Source organism: Bos mutus, chromosome 17, assembly GCF_027580195.1.
Source record: "Bos mutus isolate GX-2022 chromosome 17, NWIPB_WYAK_1.1, whole genome shotgun sequence".
In the NCBI taxonomy this organism is placed as follows: Eukaryota; Metazoa; Chordata; class Mammalia; order Artiodactyla; family Bovidae; genus Bos; species Bos mutus.
Genome location: NC_091633.1, coordinates 16,488,585 through 16,505,352, shown reverse-complemented (window position 1 = coordinate 16,505,352; position 16,768 = coordinate 16,488,585). Strand labels below are relative to the sequence as shown.

At 45.1% G+C, this 16,768-nt stretch overlaps 1 long non-coding RNA gene across 1 annotated transcript; it reads right to left on the bottom strand.

The window, feature by feature from the left end:
• Nucleotides 1-2,263: 2,263 nt before the first annotated feature.
• Nucleotides 2,264-16,142, bottom strand: LOC138991480 (uncharacterized). The gene is made up of 3 exons (XR_011467440.1): nt 15,312-16,142; nt 3,638-3,790; nt 2,264-2,681 (listed from the first exon to the last, which is right to left on the bottom strand). It is a non-coding gene; the product is annotated as an uncharacterized lncRNA (long non-coding RNA).
• Nucleotides 16,143-16,768: the final 626 nt, after the last annotated feature.

Here is a 16,768-nt window from a genome sequence, read left to right as displayed (position 1 = left end):
GGAGGTATATTAGTATTTCTAATTTACAAAGAAAGGCGCTGTGACTCCAAGAGCTAACAGCAGTTTCTCCAAAGTCACTGTATTAGAACAACTCAGCCTTTCCCCCCTGCATGTATCCTTCATTACTCACACAGTACACTTCACTTCCGACACTTCTAGTCACCAAAAGTGCGTGGGTTTTTCCTAGCAAGCAATTCTCCAGGACATCCACTGGATGTCCTACAATTTGTCTCAATTCTAACACCATCTACCTGGAGTAGAGTCGATCCCATGGGTTAAGGGCTCAGTCCCACCCACTGCTCCTACCCCAGGTAGTAAGTCCTCAGGTTACCCACAACCTCTGTCAGATGTAGCTGCTAATCAAAGGTTCCCATGACCCTAATTTGTTAGAGGCAGCTCCTAGAACTCAGGGAAACACATTTACCAGCTTATTAAAGGATATGATAGGGACTTCCTTGGTGGGCCAGTGGTTAAGACTGCCCTCCCAATGCAGGAGGCCTGGGTGCAATCCCTGGTGAAGGAACTAGATCCCACACACCGCAACTAAGAGTTAACATGCCAAAATTAAGACCCAGCATGCCACAGCTGAAAGTGAAAGAGGAGAGTGAAAAAGTTGGCTTAAAGCGCAATATTCAGAAAACTAAGATCATGGCATCCGGTCCCATCACTTCATGGGAAATAGATGAGGAAACAGTGGAAATAGTGGCTGACTTTATTTTCCTGGGCTCCGAAATCACTGTAGATGGTGATTGCAGCCATGAAATGAAAAGATACTTACTCCTTGGAAGGAAAGTTATGACCAACCTAGACAGCACATTAAAATGCAGAGACATTACTTTGCCAACAAAGGTCTGTCTAGTCAAGGCTATGGTTTTTCCAGTGGTCATGTATGGATGTGAGAGTTGGACTATAAAGAAATCTGAGTGCCAAAGAATTCATGCTTTTGAACTGTGGTGTTGGAGAAGACTCCTGAGAGTCCCTTGGACTGCAAGGAGATCCAACCAGTCCATCCTAAAGGAGATCAGTCCTGGGTATTCATTAGAAGGACTGATGTTGAAGCTGAAACTCCAATACTTTGGCCACCTGATGTGAAGAGCTGATTCATTTGAAAAGACCCTGATGCTGGGAAAGATTGAGGGCAGGAGGAGAAGGGGACGACAGAGGATGAGATGGTTGGATGGCATCACTGACTCGATGGACATGGGTTTGGGTAAACTCCAGGAGTTGGTGATAGACAGGGAGGCCTGGCGTGCTGTGGTTCATGGGGTCACAAAGAGTTGGACATGACTGAGTGACTGAACTGAACTGATGCCACAACTAAAACCTGGTGCAGCCAAACAAATAATTATTTTAAAATAAAGGATATGATAAAGGATAGAAAATAACGCAGAGATGAAGAGATACATGGGTTGACAAGATCCAGGAGGGCCCTGACCGAGGGAGCACCTGTCTCCATGGAGCTGAGTGCATCACTCCACCATGTGTGGATGTGCTCACCAGCCTGGAAGCTCCCCCAGATTCCATACTGTTGGGACTTTGTGGAGCTTCATCATGTAAGCATGATCAATCATTAACCACATTTCCAGCCCCTCTCCTCTCTCTGGAGAAGGTGGCAGGGCCTGAAAATTTCAAGCTTCTAATTACAACTTGGTCTTTTGGGCGACCAGTGGCAACCTAAAATTGCCTCATTAGAACAGAAAATGCTCCTAGTGTTCCCATCACGTAGAACATTACGAGGGTTTTAGGAGCCAGGAACCCAGCGGGCCAGAGACCAATATATCTGTTTTCCATCATCTCACAGTCACTCAACTAGTAAAGTGTTGAAGGTCTTTCCATGTGTGACTCTCATATGCCACACTTTTCACCAGGTGCCCGAAACAAGGACACATCTTTGTCTTGTTTGAGGGCGCGTGGAAGATGTTAGGATGAGAAAGCCTCTCCTGCCAGGATTTGACATCAGAGCCCCCTTCCCTGCCCACCCCTCCCTGAATCACTCATATCCAGGAATAAAAGCCTTCATTGAAAGGTTTTAACAGGACCGCCTGCTCCGGACACAGGAAGCACCAGCAGGAAACATCTGCTCTGCCAACAGTGGTGCTTGTCTTGATTGAAATGGACAAAGAGAAAAGCAGTCCCCAAGTCTGAGGACATTCTGAGTTGAGGGGGGTCTGGTGTTATTAGCCACACCCTGCAGAGCTAGAGATGGGAGGACCTGGGTGTTGAGAAGTGAATCCCAGGCCAACTGGCATCCTCTTGGCCCGAATAACAATTAATCGCTGTTAAAATACTGTGCCGCGAAGAAGCTTGGGGGAACTCTTGGGGTTACTGCTACTAGAAAGGGTTTTTAAATAGGAAAGAGTCTCTACTTCCCAAAGGGCACATGGTGCAATGTCTGCAGACATTTTTGGTTGTCAGGACTGGGGCAAGAGTGGGCACTACCAGCATCCAGTGGGTGGAGGCCAGGGATGCTGCCCAACATCCCAGAAAGCACAGGACAGCCCACAGCAAACAGTTATCCAACCCAGAACGTCAATAGTGCCGAGGATAAGAAATCAGACCTTTAATATGGAAGAAAGAAAGGACTCACTGTGGTCAGTCCCAGCTCTGCCCGTCACTATCAGAAGACCTCAAGCAAGTCTACTGACCAAGTCCCTTGGCCTCCTTGAGTCTCTGGGTCCCATCTGTCAGAGGGGATGAAAATACTTCCTTCTTAGTAATGACTAGAGGGAGCCTGGGCATAAATCATGCCATTTAGAACCTGGCACAGAGTGGGTACCCAGGAAACAATAACCACTTGGCTAGTAGGGTCTGAAAGGTACCAGTGGGCCCCAGTGAAAGCCCAAACTCAGCATTTATTCCAAGGGAAAGCCAAAGGGACTGTCGTGTTCTTTTCCCTTCCTGGTACCGTTGCAACCTGTAGCTAGACACTGATTTATACGTTTAATGCTTTCACGCCCCCCTCTGCTGGTTTACCATTAGCTCCATCAAGGCATGCTCTGTGTTTCTGTTTGTTTATTTGTAAATGGCAGCCCACTCCAGTATTCTTGCCTGGAGAATCCCACGGACAGAGGAGCCTGGCGGACTACAGTCCCTGGGGTTGCAAAAAGTCAGACACGACTGAGCGGCTAACACACACACACAACACCCAGCTGTGTCTGGCCAGATGGTATCTATTCAGTAATTGGAGCCAGACGACCTGAGTTGAAAGCCTGGCTTCTCCACTCTTCAGCTGTGTGACCTTAGGCAAGTTACTTAACCTTTCTGTGCCTAATTTTCCTCCTCTATAATGTAGAGAAGTATCTACCACCAAGAGTTATGGAAATGGTTCAATAAGCTATCACATCTGTCTCGGCCTGGCACCCAGTTAGTGCTTATAAAAATTTATTATTATTATTATTCCCATCGTTTCTTTCTTGTTTTTAATTTAGTGAATGTCACTCTGGCACTGGATGCCAGCTCACAGGAGTAGACCTGCCTCTGTCTTTGGGGAGAGTTTGTTTCTGTGAATCATTTGGAGAAATAACTGAGTTTGCAGAGAAACTGGCAGCCCAGCTGAGCAGAAAAGTAGAAGCCGAAGTAATTTCTAGTGGGAGGTTCTCAGGGCCCCTTGGGTCACCCAACTGCTTCTCTCTCTCACCTGGAAGAAATGAGAATTGATTGGAAGCTTGTCCCATCTGAAAAGGTCTGTCGGCAGCCAGAACTGGTGCGTGTTGTCAAGGATGCTTTTGGTGTTTGGTCCAGGGAGGAAGTGGTTCATGATGATTTGCTTTTCCAGGAAGTGAGACAGTCTCTGTGGAGAGACAGAATGAGGTCCCAGACGCTGCTGGATTTGACTGCTCCCCTGAGGAGCAGGAAGAGAGAACAATCAAGGGGTGGATAGGGAAGGATAACGGAGGAGAGGAGACCTGGTGGGAACCAACCCTGCAGAACTATGGGGAGGCTGGGAATACGGGGCCAGAAATGTGGGAGGATCAGAGATGGAGGAGAGAGGTTTTGAGCTGAGAAGTCTGAGAGCAACAACAGCAGCAACAATAATACTGCTGTGAACTGAGTGCCTACTGTATGCCAGGCACGTTATACACCTGGGCTTGTGAGGACTTAAACCCCAGTTAAAGTTTAGCCCCTGGATGCCAGGCCTCATTCATCTGTGGATGACAAACTGGTCACACTTCTTGTATTCACTCATACATTCACTTATTCATTCAACAAACATTCACTGCACACCTAGGGTATGGCGGGCACTGTTCTAGGCACTGGGAATAGAGCAGAAAAGCAGACAGACCATCAGACCACACTGCCTGCCCTTGTGGAGCTGGCATTCTCCCGGGTGAGGGTTGGTCAACAATGACAGGCATTAAAGGGTGCAACTCAGGAACTGCCAAGCAGAAGAGACACTCAGGGCGAGGAGCATCTGTGCCCTCACCCTGCCAGCACCTCTGTGTGTTCTCTAGTCTGGAAGCTCTCAACCCCATCCTTTTGGGGTTTTTCTGGAGGCCTCATTACATAGGAATGACTGCAGGACTCACTGGCTGTTGGGGATTGATTCAACCTCCAGCTCCTCTCTCCCCAGAGGTTGGTGGGTGGGACTGAAAGTTTTTAACCCTCTAATTACAAGACTGGCTCTCCCAGCAACCAGCTCCCATTAGTAGGTGGGGTTCAAAAGTTGCCTCATTAATATATCAAAATACACCTTTGTTGATTTCATCACTTGAATTCAGAGGAGAGAGAAGATTCAATTCTGGATAAGGATACTCTGACCCCAAAAGAGTAGATAGAGCTTCTCAAACTGCCTGCTCCCTATATGTGTAAACACACACACATATATTATCATTTTTATTCTGAGCCATAGTACCACATGTGACAAGTGAACCATGTGTGTATTTTGGAGAAGTGTGTAATGGGAAAAGAGCAGCAAGTGCAAAGGCCCTGAGGCAGGACTGTGTCTGGTGTGTTGGGGAACAGAAAGGAAGCCAGTGTCCAGGAGCACAGTGAGTAGAGGGGGCGGCAGTGGGAGGTGGGGGCAGAACAGGCTCATGTGTTGGATCATGTGAACCTCGTGGCATAGTAAGGATTTTGGTTTTTAATACGAGTGAGACTGTGACCTGTTGCAGAATCTCACACAGGGAAGTCATTTCATCTGACTTAGGTTTTAACAATTCCTCTGGCTGCTGTGTTGAGAATAGCCTCTGGAAGGCAGGACAGGAAGTGGAGGGACCAGTTAGGAGGCTACTGCCAGGATCTGGGTGGCAGATGATGGTGGCTCAGACTAGGTAGTAACCGTGGGGCTGGGAGAAGGGCTGGACATATGGAGCCAGTGTTTGACGCAGGGGAAGTACTCCATAAATGACCCTTACTGTTGCTGGTGGGCAAAGGAATCTGAGGACAGGAACAAACTGGAGAACTCTGCCCAATCACCCTTTGACTGCAGCATCAGTTTTAGGGGAGAGAAGACACTCAAATCTGGATAAGGGCACTCTGTCCCCAAAAGAGTAGATGGAGCTCCTCAAACTGCCTGCTCCCTAAAGCCCTGCCAGAGAGTTTCTCCAAATACAGGAAACTAAAACCTTCCATGATGGCTAGAGACTTTGCAACCTCACTTTTCCAAACAAGGTCAAAACCTGCTCTTTCAATGCCTACAGGTGAAGTCTAATACCCTTAATACTTTTCTAGGTGATTAAATGGATCATTTTTCTAAAGACAAAAAAGAAAAACTTGAGATTCATGATGGGGGTATGGAAGGGGTGGGCATATTTTGGTCACAAAATGGAATATTTGAAATTCTGGGAAACTAGGGGAAAGGTCACCAACCAACTGTGCCCACCCACCCACCCACACCAGACTGGAGCTGCCTGCCAGTTTGGGTATCCTGATCTATTCTCTCTACAGGCTATAAACTCCCAGAGGGGGAACCACACCTTTGAGAACTTTCCCCATAGGACCTTGAAAATATTAACAGTTAGAAGCTTTATGGAGAGATGGGCAGGTTCCTGTTAATACTAACAGCTAAGGTTTACTGAGTACTTGCCATATTCCAGGAACCATGTTAAGAGCTTAACCTCCGTAAATCCTCAAAACATTTAAAAACCCAGGGACTTCCCTGGCAGTCCAGTGGTTAAGACTCAGAGCTGCCAATGCGGGGTGCAGGTTCAATCCCTGGTGAGGGAACTAACAACACAGTCTTCATTTTTACTCCTTCAATTTATTTTCTTCTCTAATATACTTTTAAATGACTTCATAATATTACATTCTAAAGATATGTCATTAGTTTATATAATTCCTTGTCATTGGACAATTAGATTTTCCAATGTTTTTTTCCCCTATGCTTTTATAAGTGTTGCACAGAACACAGCTGTAGTTAAATCTTTATACACATAAGTGATTATCCCCTTATCATAAATGATTAGAAGGCTGATTGCTAGGTGAATAGGCATGTATATCTCTTAAATGTTTTGATAGTTATTGTTAAATTATACTCCAGGCAGGTTTCAAAAATTTACATTTCCATGAGTAGTGTATGAATGTGTCTGATCCAAGGAGTTTGGGGATTTGTGGAGGGGGGTGTTTTGTGTTTTGCGTTTTGGTTTTTTGTTTGCTGGTTGTTATTGTTCGTTTATTTTTTATTGAATCTCCTAGGCCTTGGAGACCATATCTCTGCTATTTGGCATGGTATCTTACTATACAACAGGCACACAGTACATATTGTTTGACACAACCAGAAGTCACAAGGAGTGACTACAGCATTATTTCTCTTGACCCATCTTTAGAGGTCTTGTGTTCTTTGCAGCCACCACAGCTTCCTAACACACCTCATGGCATGCTCTTCTTTGGGAGAACCATTTCTAATTTCATCACGGAATGCAGAACCCCAGGGCAATAGATCCAAGTCAAGGACCCTCACATCTTTCAGCCCATGACCTCCCAAGAGTGGATCTGTCTTTCCCTCTCTCTGAAATCCATTCCTGAGTAGAGAAAGACAGAAGAAAATGAGACAGATGGAGAACTCATTAAAACAATCAATTATTTCAATGCATTTGGACATGACGAAAGTACACCAGGGCATGTGGGTTTTTAATAAGGCCCGTGCCGGGCGAGCAGCCTCGGGACTGACTAGCGGAGAACGAGGCAAAGCTTTCCAGAAGGCACCTACTGTGATAACGTTACCTGCCGTTTATGCCATGGCAGAAAATAGACATGGAATCAGAGAACGTTAAATCTGAGATAATGGGTTTTTTAATTGTTTTCAAATTTTGGATGAGCGTTTTAATTGAAGTGGTTGGGAGGTTAATATAACTTTTGTATTTGATTATCTGGCAAGGAGAGGGGGAAATGAAAAGTGGGGGAAATTGAGGTAGTCTTTTAAAGAAGAAAAAACTCTCCTAACACATATCATGATAAATTCCATTTCTGTACAGTCGCTTTCATTAGACATGGCAGAGACAAAATGATTTCTGTACGTAATTAGTGCCAAGATCAGAGAAGCGCTAACAGCCTGAGGTTCTAAGTTAACACTCCGCATGCTGAGGAGGGGAAATCTTCATTCTTTCAGTGAATTGTTATTAAGGGTTAGAGAGGCTCTAGCCTTTTTGGAGTGGCCACTGTTAACAGACACAAAGCCAGACACTCTCTATATCTTTTGTCTCTCGAAAACTCAGATGTTTTATTATACTTATTCCGCAAGTGAGGGAACTAAGGCTCAGAGAGGTTAAGTGAGTTGCTGAAGGCCACACAGCTAGTGAGAGAAGGCTGGAACTCCAACCCAAACCCAGATGGCACTGTGGTCAGTGTAGCGTCAGAGTAATGGAGCAGAGTTACATGTGCCTGGACACAAATCACCCACCACCACCACCGCTGCCGCCCAAGAGCTCTGTGACACTGGGCTTATTTATCCAACCTCTTTGAGCCTCAATTTTATCTCCTATAAAATGGTAATAATAGTACATCTGATTTTTTTTTTTAATTCTCTTTTGGCCATGCCGCATAGCATATGGAATCTTAGTTCCCTCACCAGGGATTGAACCTGCACCCCCCGCATTGGCAGCTCTGAGTCTTAACCACTGGACTGCCAGGGAAGTCCCTGGGTTTTTAAATGTTTTGAGGATTTACGGAGGTTAAGCTCTTAACATGGTTCCTGGAATATGGCAAGTACTCAGTAAACCTTAGCTGTTAGTATTAACAGGAACCTGCCCATCTCTCCATAAAGCTTCTAACTGTTAATATTTTCAAGGTCCTATGGGGAAAGTTCTCAAAGGTGTGGTTCCCCCTCTGGGAGTTTATAGCCTGTAGAGAGAATAGATCAGGATACCCAAACTGGCAGGCAGCTCCAGTCTGGTGCGGGTGGCTGGGTGGGCACAGTTGGTTGGTGACCTTTCCCCTAGTTTCCCAGGATTTCAAATATTCCATTATGTGATCAAAACATGCCCACCCCTTCTATACCCCCATGACACCAAATGGTACAATATGTTTTATGGAAAGAAAGCATATGGCTATGACAGCATGGGGGAAAAAAAAGACTGGAAGGATATGTGTTCTCTGAGAAAATGAGAGTTATTTCTATACTCGCTGAGCTTTTTCTGTTCCAAAATTTTTCTCCTGTGATAATACATTACTTTTTCTGTTCAGAAAACAACAGTTATTTCCAAAAAGAATATTCGTGAATTGGAGGAGGAAATGGAGTGGGAATATTTGGGAATTAAAGCAGGTTTAAGACTTTTGCTTTTAGCCTTGGGTTCCTATTACTCCCCTGTAGTAGTAAGATTTGGTGCAGTAATAGATGATATATATGTAGTAATAGATGGGGCTTCCCTCATGGCTTAGAGGGTAAAGAATCTGCCTGCAATGTAGGACACCTAGGTTCTATCTGGGTTGGGAAGACCCCCTGGAGAAGGAAATGGCAACCCACTCCCATATTTTTGCCTGGGAAATCCCATGGACAGAGGAGCCTGGTGGGCTACAGTCCGTTGGGTTGCAAACATTCAGACACAACTTAGCAACTAAACCACAACCACTACATAGTAATATATAATTAACAAGAATTACTACCATCCTTCACCATTCCCTAGCTTTTTATGCACACCAAGATAAGGTGCTCTGGCTCAATTTTTCCTGGATCAGGCAAGCCATGTAACTAATAGTTACAATGCTTTTTCTTAACAAATAATGGAACTCCAGCAAAAATCTGGAATTAGTTCAATAACTGAACAGTCTTTAGCTGTTAGCAAGGATGGAGTAATATGAATGGGAATAACCTCCTGCCTGAAACAACCAAAAAATTGATGCAATATATGCCACAATGATTGCAGGGTATTGGAGCTCAGGAAACAAGGTCAGTGATCCCTGAGAGGCAAGAAACAAGAAGTCAGCCCAGCATTCCTCCATGAGAGAATTTCCAGGGTGCAGTGTAGGGAGCAGTCATGGAGGGCCCCCTGAAATGAGAAGCCATGGCTGAGAGTCTGGGGAACCCATGGTGGCTAAGTTCTCAGATCAGAAGAGTGCTCCCCAGAGAGAACTGGAGAAATGGTAGTCCTGATAAGCCCATGCATGTGAGTCCCCAAGGTTGGGGACTCTTCTGCAAAGATTAGAGATAATGGAGGTGGGTATCCCAATGGCCCAAGACAGTGACTCTTCCCATTAACTAAGACAGATAACCTCATGGATCCCAAGGTGCTATAGAGAATGCAGAAGGGTCCTGCTTCATGGGTGAGGAATAGTTAGCTCCAGACTGAACAAGTTGTTTGTAAAAAATCTATAAAGCAGGATTCCCCCACATGGCTAACGTAATGCTTAATAGTAACAGACTGGATTCTTCCCCCCAGTATCAGAAACAAGATGAGGATAGGACCAGAAAGAATGAACAACTATAACCTTTTCTATTTCACAATATCCTACTGGTAAAATAAGGCTAGGTAGACTCTACACATAGACAATGATCAATACTGAAATCAGACTGATTATATTCTTTGCAGCTGAAGGTGGAGAAGCTCTATACAGGCAGCAAAAACAAGACCAGGAGCTGACTATGACTCAGATCATTAACTCCTTATTGCAAAATTCAGACTTAATTGAATTAAGTAGGGAAAGCCACTAGAGCATTCAGGTATGACTTTAATCAAATCCCTTATGATTAAACAGTGGAAGTGACAAATAGATTCAAGGGATTAGATCTAATAGAGTGTCTGAAGAACTATGGACAGAGGTTCGTGACATTGTACAGGAGGCAGTGATCAAAACCAACCCCAAGAAAAAGAAATGCAAAAAGGCAAAATGGTTGTCTGAAGAGGGTCTTACAGATGCTGAGAAAAGGAGAGAAGTGAAAGACAAAGGAGAAAAGGAAAGATATACCTGTTTGAATGCAGAGTTCCAAAGAACAGCGAGGAGAGATATAAAAGCCTTCCTGAGTGAACAATGCAAAGAAACAGAGGAAAACAACAAAATGGGAAAGACTAGAGATCTCTTCAAGTAAATTAGAGATACCAAGGGAACATTTCATGCAAAGATGGGCACAATAAAGGACAGAAATGGTATGGACCTAGCAGAAGCTGAAGATATTAAGAAGAGGTGTCGAGAATACACAGAAAAACGATACAAAAAAGATCTTCATGACCCAGATAACCACGATGGTGTGATCACTCACCTAGAGACAGACATCTTGAAATGCAAAGTCAAGTGGGCCTTAGGAAGCATCACTATGAACAAAGCTAGTGGAGGTGATGAAAATAGCTTCAGTTGAGCTATTTCAAATCCTAAAAGATGATGCTGTGATAATGCTGCACTCAATACGCCAGCAACTTTGGAAAACTCAGCAGCATCCACAGGACTGGAAAAGGTCAGTTTTCAATCCAATCTCAAAGAAGGGCAATGGCAAAGAATGTTCAAACTATGCACAACTACACTAATCTCACATGCTAGCAAAACAATGCTCAAAATTCTCCAAGCCAGAGTTCAACAGTACATGAACCAAGAACTTCCAGATGTACAAGCTGGATTTAGAAAAGGCAGAGGAACCAGAGATTAAATTGCCAACATCTGTTGGATCATAGAAAAAAAAAAAAAGAGTTCCAGAAAAACATCTACTTCTGCATCACTGACTATTCTAAAGTCTTTGACTGTGTGGATCACAACAAACTGTGGAAAATTCTTAGAGAGATGGGATTACCAGACCACCTTACCTGCCTCCTATGAAACCTGTATGCAGCTCAAGAAGCAACAGTTAGAACTGGACATGGAAAAACGGACTGGTTCCAAATCAGGAAGGGAGTATGTCAAGGCTGTCCGGGCTGAATGAAGCACAAGCTGGAATCAAGATTGCTGGGAGAAATATCAATAACCTCAGATACATAGATGACACCACCCTTATGGCAGAAAGCGAAGAGGAATTAAAAAGCCTTTTGATGAAAGCCAGAAGAGAGTGAAAAAGTTGGCTTAAAACTCAACATTCAGAAAACTAAGATCATGGCATCCGGTCCCATCTCTTCATGGCAAATAGATGGGGAAACAATGGAAACAGTGTCAGACTTTACTTTTCTGGGCTCCAAAATCACTGCAGATGGTGACTGCAGCCATGAAATTAAAAGACGCTTACTCCTTGGAAGAAAAGGTATGACCAACCTAGACAGCATATTAAAAAGCAGAGACATTACTTTGCCAACAAAGGTCTGTCTAGTCAAAGCTATAGTTTTTCTAGTAGTCATGTATGGATGTGAGAGTTGGACCATAAAGAGGGCTGAATGCCAAAGAACTGATGCTTTTGAACTGTGGTGTTGGAGAAGACTCTTGAGAATCCCTCAGACTGCAAGGAGCTTCAACCAATTAATCCTAAAGGAAATCAATCCTGAATATTCTTTGGAAAGACTGATGCTGAAGCTGAAGCTCCAATTTGGCCACCTGATGCAAAGAGCTGACTCATTAGGAAAGACCCTGATTCAGGGGAAAGATTGAAGGCGAGAGGAGAAGGGATAACAGAGAATGAGATGGTTGGATGGTATCACCAACTCAATGGACACGAGTTTGAGCAAGTTCCAGGAGATGGTGAAGGACAGGGAAGCCTGGTGTGCTGCAGTCCATGGGGTTGAAAAGAATCAGACACGACTGAGCAACTGAACAACAACAACAAAAAAGAAATAATGATATTTGGGGCTTCCCAGGTGGCTCAGTGGTTAAAAAAAAATCCGCCTGCCAATGCAGGAGATTCAGGTTTGACCCCTAGGTCAGAAAGATGTCTTGGAGAAGAATATGGCAATCTACTCCAGTATTCTTGCCTGGAAAATCCCATGGACAGAGGAGCCTGGCAAGCTACAGTCCACGGGGTCGCGAAAGAGTCAGACACAACTTATCAACTAAACAAAGAGCAAAGAAGTAACAGGTATCCATACTGGAAAGGAAGAAGGAAAACATCTTTATTTTCAATGTGAAGATTTATGTAGAAAATCCCATGGAATCCACAAAAGAGCTAATATATTTAATGTGAGTTTAGCACAGAATTATTAAGAATTGCCTGGCCCAACTTATTACTACAAAAGGTAGAGAAACTGTACCAGAAGAAAACAGAAGAGAATGCTCATGTGACCCTGCTTTAAGCAAAGATTTCTTAGCTATGACACCAGGATTGCAATCTATATAAAGACAAATGGACAAATCAGACTTCATCAAAATTAAGATCTTCTGCTTTTAGTTAAGGCAGCCCGAACAGGCTAAGGACCACAGACTGAGTGGCTTATAAATCACAAACAGTTCTTACAGTTTTAGAGGCTGAGTCATCCAAGATAAAGATGCCAACAGATTTACTGTCTGTGGAGGACAACTTCTCTGGTTCATAGCCCATGACTTCTCACTGTATCCTCACAGGATGGAAGGGGTGGGGAGCTCTCTGGGGTCTTTTTCAAGGGCACTGATCCTTGAGAGCATCCTCTGCTCTCATGACCCAATTATGCCTAATGGCCCCACCTCCAAATACCATCACCTTCGGAGTTAGAATTTCAACATATGAACCTCAGGGTGCCGGGGTGGGGGTGGGGGTGGTGGTGGTGGTGAAAACACCCAGAAGAACACAAGTTCTTCCCAGGAACATTTTTTTCTCTCTCATTTTATTACAGTGAAGTTTGCATGCTAAGTCGCTTCCGTCAGGTCTAACTCTGCAATGCTATGGACTAAAGCCCACTAGGCTCCTCTGTCCATAGGATTCTCCAGTCAAGGATACTGAAGTGGGTTGCCATGCCCTCCTTCAGGGGATCTTCCCGACCCAGGGATCGAACCCATGTCTCTTACATCTTCTGTGCTGTCGGGCAGGCTCTTCCCCACTAGCGCCACTGGGAAATGCACAATGAAGTTTAACACTATGGAAAAGCCACATCACCTTGGTGGGTTCAAAGGCACTCTTCAGAGAATGAAAAGAGTTGCCACAAATTTCCAGAGAAAACTGTAATTCAAAAAGATACATGCACCTCAATGTTTGTTGCAGCACTGTTCTCAGTAACCAAGATATTCAGTTCAGTTCAGTTCAGTCGCTCAGTCGTGTCCGACTCTTTGTGACCCCATGAATCGCAGCACGCCAGGCCTCCCTGTCCATCACCGACCCCCGGAGTTCACTGAGACTCACGTCCATCGAGTCAGTGATGCCATCCAGCCAACTAAGATATTAAAACAACCTAAATGTTCATTGACAGATGAATGGATAAAGAAGATGTGGTACATATATACAATGGAGTAGGATTCAGCCATAAAAGAGAATGAAATAATGCCATTTGCAACAACACGGATGGACCTAGAAATGATCACACTAAGTAAGTCAGATGATATCACTTTTATGTGGAATCTAAACTATGATACAAGTGAACTTATCTACAGAACAGAAACAGACTCACAGACAGAGAATAGATTTGCGGTTGCCAAAAGGGAGGAGGGTGAGGGATGGATGGATTGGGAGTTTGGGATTAGCAGACGCAAACTACTGCATAGAGAATGTAAACAAAGTTCTACTGCAAAGGAAACTGTATTCAATTTCCTACGATAAACCAAAACGGAAAAGAATATGAAAAAGATCATATTTATAGGTGTAAAGCACTTTTCTATACAGTAGAAATTAACACAACATTGTGTGACACATCTGAAACACAAGGTCCTGGAGCAACACCCACCATGTGTAGCAGACAGGACCTGGAGCAATCTTTACCACTCAGGGGAGAAGGATGCTACCATTTATAGGGGGAACTGACATGACTTCAGGTTGGCTCATCAGTTACCAGGGAAGCCAGCAACTGGGGCAAGTGAGAAGCCTGTAGGCAGTTATTGATTATGCCTATCACATGAATGGGGGCTTCCCTGGTGGCTCAGATGGTAAAGAATCTGCCTGCAATGTGGGAAACCTGGGTGCAGTCCCTGGATTGGGAAGATCCCCTGGAGGAGGGCATGGCAACCCATTCCAGTATTCTTTTCTGGAGAATCCCCATGGACAGAGGAGCCTGGCAGGCTACAGTCCATGGGGTCACAAAGAGTTGGACAAGACTGAACAACTAAGCACAGCAACCACAATCACATGAGTGGACCAGGGGCTGGATGAGCAGGGAGTGTAAAGAGATCAAGAGAACAGCCATCTTGAAAGGCCTGATCGCGCACTCCACCCCACCTACCTTGCATGACCCTTACACTCTTGGTGCACCCCTCTTCCATGACAGCCCCGAGGTCAAGTGTACAAAGGCGCACTGCAACCAAATACCACAAACGCGATACAAGCAACAGCAGCTAAGGAGCATTAAGACTAAGACACCTAGTAAGCTAGGGGGAGTGATTTGCCTATAGGTGAGGAGACTTTGGAGCCAAGTGCTTATTGGGTCAATTTTTCATGAAAATCCAGAGGATGATGACAATAGCATCTCGCTGCAGACCCAACAATCAGATTCATTTCATAGTGAGGCCACCAGTGTCTCCCCCCCTGCAAGCAGATTCTCTCCACTCAGACTCGGGAGGAAATATAAGATGCTTAACAGGCACAACACCGGGGAGATTATGACCATTAAGCAGAATAGAAGCAGGAACAGCACTCTGAGATCACGCCAACCCCACCTTGGATTTTTGTCCTGGCCAGCAGTATCGTGTCACCTGTCCACCAGCAGTCTCCAGAGGTGGTGCCGAGTATTGGAGGGTTATAATATTATAAATTTTACTGGAGGTATAATATAATGGTGCCTTTCTCTAGTAGGGGACAAGATTAATTACCTAAGTAGTCTTCAGTGGGGCTGGGTAGACAACAGGTGAGATCTGTAAGTCCCTTTCTAATCTTATTCCCCACGAGTTGGCAAACCCAGCCACTGGGGACTTACCTGCCAGTCCCAGGTCATTTATAATGTGTCCCTCTGGGGGGAGATCCTGTAGGCAAAAGTGAGTTATTGTCTTGACTGATAGTTGGCAACCTTTGGATCCTTTGGTGGTTAAGAGTTGAATTCAGATGGTATTGACTCTGGGTGAACACGGAGTAGATGATGGGTGGGACGACGCATGCCCTGAGATGTTCAGTTACAGTCTGCAGGGCTTGAATCAGCCTCCTGGCCCACCGGTTGAGGACGTGGGTTTCCTGCTTCAATCATTCAGTAGTCCGTTCATCTTTTCCATTAGCCCGGCAGCGGTGGGGTTGTAAGGCTGTGGAAATCCCAATGGATGTCATCTTTATGAGCCCACTCCTGGACTTCTTGGTCCTCAGCCAATGCCAATGTCCATGGCGGATCTTTATTTCGCACACAGCTGTTATAGGCTCCCAGTAGTGGTTTTTTTGCAATGCTTGACAACCCAGGGTTGGCCTTCTGTAAGGTCTCACATCTGTTGTAACGCAGTGTAGCTATGGTCCCATCCCTCTACTTCATTGTTCTGCCCTCTCCTGTAGCCAGGAACATGGACTGGAACTGGGACCAGAAGCCCAAGGCTACTCTTATTATTCACATTCTGGGTAAATGGCCATGTCCAATCCAAAAGCCCGTCCCTGAGTTAATATCCTTAAAGCCTGTGTCTCTCATTGTGTAGGGGTGCTGGGTTGGGGGTAGACTGATCTTTCCTGACCAGATAACACCCAATTATGTAATAGATGATTCAGTTTGTTGCATTCTGTGTGTATTCACCAGCCATCACCAGGCAGTCAGATGAGCCATGAACATGGAGTTACTCCTAAATCAGAAAGAAACTCTGAGCTTACCAGGATATTCTTAATATAATGGAAGAGAAAGAACCTCCCAGAGTGGTCAGCTGCCACAGGGCCCCATGCACGTGCTAGAGGACAGCCACCTCAGGGTCACCCCCTGCAACTTTCCATTCCCTGTCCTTATTTCCAGACATCTCAGCGCTCGTGGGAGTTTCTCCGGCTTCCTGGCAGGCCAGTTGTTGGACTGCACCCCGCAGGCATGCAAACTCAGCTTCAGGACCAAAGAGCCAGGTGGAGACAGCAACAGAGACATCAATACCCATTAGACAGGGGATCTTACACACCCAGAATGAAGGGTCCTGGAATGACACCCCCTTCATGGATGTATGGCAGATGATAAGCAGGACGTGGAGACAACATACGCTATGTGGGGGAGGAGGCTACTATTTATAGGGGGAATTGGCCTCAGGTTGGCTTATCAGTTACCAGGGAAACCAGCAGCTGGGGCAAGGAGCGAGCATGTAGGCAGTTCCTGACCAAGTGCTGTAATGAAGAAGACTGGATAGATACATGAGTGGAGCAGGGGCTAGTCAAGCAGGGGATGTGCAGGGAGCAAGAGAACAGCCATCCTGAAAGGCCTGACCACCC